Raw genomic sequence first — 4,385 nt, forward strand, 5'->3', positions numbered from 1 at the left:
CTTTATTGGCAGCTCTGTCTCGGAACAGCACTAGAGCAGGGGATGTGGTCACTGGGAATGTGGTCACAGAGAAGCAGGGTCAAAGTTTGGAAATTAGTCATAGCCAATTGAAATGGAATATGAAAAATCTGACTGATACAGCTTGATCAGGGGTGAAAGTGGGCCGGAACGGTCGGGAACGCCGTTCAGTTAAGAAGAAGTCGAAAATCCCATATTAAATAATAAATAGCCTGCCACAGACCCATGTTCAATCACAACACCAGAGGCAGCTCCACTGATCATGTCCAACCCAGATTTGGCACAAACAAGTGATTGAAGTCGTTCTCCTGCTATGCAACAAAAATGTGGAATGCCCTACCAAAAGTAGTGAAGGAGTGTAAAACCTTACTCACTTTCAAATATGCCCTTCAGGAGGCTGCAATTCCAAACTGGCCCCTGTAAAAGTCTTAACCTAACCCGCCTCGAAGTGTTTACTGTACATATTTCTTGTTTTTCATATCTTTAACTTTCAAGCTATTTGTATGGTGTTCTGCATAGTAGTGTATATCTGTTTTTTAATGTCACCATGATTTGAATACGTGGGGATCTCATTTGAAACAAGCCATTGGCTTTTATGGGTGATCCATTTTAGATTACCTTGTATTGCAAACTGTACCATGTGCTTTTTCCATGTCTTCTGAATAAAGTAATCAATCAATCAATGTTCAAGAAGAAAACATAATCTACTAACTTGACTTCAGATTAACATACATGAGGTGTTATTAGTTACGTTTTCTAATAAAGTGCTTTTGAATTGATCCACTGTGTGTTTGTGTCAGCTTAATCTGTGCTATTTACGGTGTTTATTTATTCCACGGAGCTGGGAGGTGTCTCGTCTTCTCCAGCAAGTCACGACAATTTGCACATGCGTGCGCAACAAACCTGCGACTGGGAATGGGATCAATTCACTTTGCAGGATACGGAAACGGCCTTTGTCCGTGCCTATGTGTGTGTGTGTAAAAATTACCGGATAAAGTACTGTAGGCGGGCTCTATGACAAATTAAATCCCACCAATGTTCAAAACATGTTTCTGGTTGGCTGACAGACTAGGATAGTTAGTTCTGATTGGTTCAAATCACGCATATTTTCTGGAAGAAAGGGGAAATTAACACGTTTTTTTTTAAATACAATTTTAAAAATAAATGAAGCACAATGCAACGGACAATAACTGAGAATAATGCAGGAACTAATACAGTAATAAATAGAAATGATACAGGAAATAATACAGGAATAAACAGAAATGATACAGGAAATAATACAGGCATAAACAGGAGAACTTTTATTTTATTTGCTTTGATGGGGAAAAATTGCTATAATAATAATCTTCAGAAGATCTTCCGTTTTAATGTGCACATTGCAAGAGACATTTTGCCTTATTTATGTTGGTTAATTGTAATTTCCATTTAATTTAATTTCAAAGAAAAGTAGTTTGATATTGAAGTTTTGTGTTAGGATTAACAATCTGTGGTACCATTTGATTTCATTTTGTTAACTGTTGAGCTAGAAGTAACTGTTGAGTTAGATTTTTGATATTGATATTGAAGTTTTGTGTCAACATTAAGAGATTATTCTTTAAACACAATTTGGTTTAAATAAACTATTTTCTATGCATGATGATATCATGTGCTTGTCATTTCTACACCATACCAGGCATTAAGACATGTTCAGGGATGCATGAATGAGGAAAAAAGGAGGAGATGGAGGTTGGGGTACAGTTCTGGCGAGAACTTCAAAACCTATAGTTATACCTATAACTTATAGGTATAACTGTGCCAAAATTATGCATTTTGGGGCTTTTGGGGGTCTGACCCCCCAAAACAAATCTGCAGCAGTGTGGCCGGAGGGTGTCCCTGATTTTCATCTCAGACAGTTCCGGCAAGAACTTAGAGCCACTTTCACCCCTGAGCTTGATCATGTGACAAGAGAGTTAATGTGCACTGAGTTGCGTGACCTCTCTCTACGTCGTCCTCAGAGGAGCCCTCCATCGGAGTCTTATTACTTATATTTTATGAACATTACAAGCAAATCTGAACCATATACTAAAAATGTTAGGATTGCTTCATTAAGTTTAAGTTTGTTTACAGTTAGATTTGTTGCAGACAGACAGTCTGCACTCTGCATAGGCTAAATCAAGTACACTCTGCTTGGTGTGAATTGCAATTAACATTGCCTTTGTTAACCTGAAAGACACAGGGTCTAGGCCATTGTCTCCACTCCCTTCCTTCCTGACAGGCACTTGCAAATCAAATCAACAGATGTTCCTTGATCTTCGTCTAGGTGGGGGTCTCACCTCCACACACACATGGAACCTTATTCTAATGTGAGCTACAGACTAGTGTATAAAAAGTGAACTGAAAATGTAACTCAGTACTGTCCCACTCCCGACGCCGTGAGGCTGACGGAGGGGCTCCCTGGGTCTCATGTTGTTTGTTGTTGCTGAATAAACCGAATGATTCTGAACCTGATCTGGACGTCTTCTCCACTTTATTACCACCAGCTGGGCCCGGTAACACGCAGTCTACTACATATACGACATCGGTTCTCCATACATCTGGCCAGCTCCTTTGTGCTTTCTGCACCAGCATCTCTCCTTAGTACATCCACGTAGGTAGGTGTTGGTTGCCACAGTACTAGAGTAGAGCTTTTTGACTGGTAATTCTCTGTGTCGGTACCAGTGGCCAGCTAGTCTCATCCTCCTGACTGCAATCTTTTCTGATACACTTGGTAGTGCCCCGTACAGACTCTTGTTGGTAATGTGCTCGTCCTGGTTGATGTTCAGTAACACACGTAACATTCTGGTGTAGCACCCGTCCAGGGACTTCTGTAGGGCTTGCTTTAGTGTCCAGCATTCACAGCCGCAGAGGAGAACGGACTCCACGGTCGCAGAGAAGAAACTGATCTTGATGTGTCGGGGGAGGTTGGATTTCCACACACTGGTCATGCCATTAGGAGCTCTCCAGGCAAGTGCTTTCCTCACATTAAGGTCCTTTTCTGTGGAGCCGACCCATGCGCCCAGGTATTTAAAGTCACTGACCTCCTTTAGCACATTGCCTTCTGTTGTTGTTAGGGGCGGATGTTCTTGGGGGATGTTATAGGTCATGACCTCGGTTTTCTTTGCATTTAGCATGAGGCCAACCCTAGCACACTCTAACTCAAGTGAGGTATGGACAAAAGCTGTAGGAGTAGTAGCAAAAAATGTGTTTTGAAAAAATCTGCCTCATATTGGTGCATGGTGGAACAGGCCAATTTGAAAAACTGGGGTTCTTCCTTGGCCTCCCGGGAGTGTGCGTGCAAAGTTTCACACTGATCGGTCCAGCGGTGCTTGAGATTAGCTGTTTTCAAAGGGCCATACCTACCGACGGACAAACAGACAGACGGTCAAACGGACTTACAGGAGCGAACGTAATCCCCCGCCATCAGCCATTCCGGCCTGGCGGTGATAATAAAGACAGACGATGCTATATTCATTCTACACATAATGAGCTGAAATTGGACTTCCTCCTTGACATTGAAAATGTATTTGTCACAGAATTAAAAAAAAAAGATTGATAGACGTGATCTACAGTCAAGGTTGTAGATTTAATTGGAATGTTATCTACTCCCACTTTTTTACTTTGAAATGTTTTGTAGTTTTTCAGATACATACGTTTTAAAACTTAAGTGATACAAATTTGGCACCTCCCTATTCCTTCATTCTTTCACCTAGAAATTTGATTCACAATTAAAAAATGTTTGCTTACTGCATACATTAAGGATGTAACTAAACTAACTCACAAAACAATATTATCACGATAACAAGTCCACGAGAACGATATTTTTCAATATCTAAAAAAGAACATTGTTTTGTTTGGCCGCCCAGTTTGTGATTTTGTGAAACATTGTTAAAGGAGTCCTCAACACTAGTGCTGTTTCCCACACAATTAGCACAATTATGTAGAACAGGGCTACTCAACTTAAGATGGCTCAGGGGCCACTCAGCAAAATACCAAAAGTCCAAGGGGCCGCAAGCTAAAAATGACGGTCCTATTTTGGATTTTTCGATTTTGTAACACACACTACGCATTGTTATTGTTAAATGTACATTTTGACATCATATTCTTTTCACTGTACCTGTTTATTTTGTGTGTATGTCCAGTGGCATCAGTTCAGCAAAAGCTAAGGTATGGCAAGGTTAGGGTTGCCAACTCCCAGAGATTGAAGTAAGGGACACCTACCCTGGGCGCGAAAAAAAATGGGGGTCAAACCCCCCCAAAAAAGCGAAATGCATAGAAAACTATGCATTATACCTGTAACAATTGATGTTTGTTTTTGGAAAAAAATGTAGCAACCCATATATTTGAACGGA

Source organism: Gymnoscopelus braueri (assembly GCF_963280865.1).
Source record: "Gymnoscopelus braueri genome assembly, chromosome: 22".
Lineage (NCBI taxonomy): Eukaryota > Metazoa > Chordata > Actinopteri > Myctophiformes > Myctophidae > Gymnoscopelus > Gymnoscopelus braueri.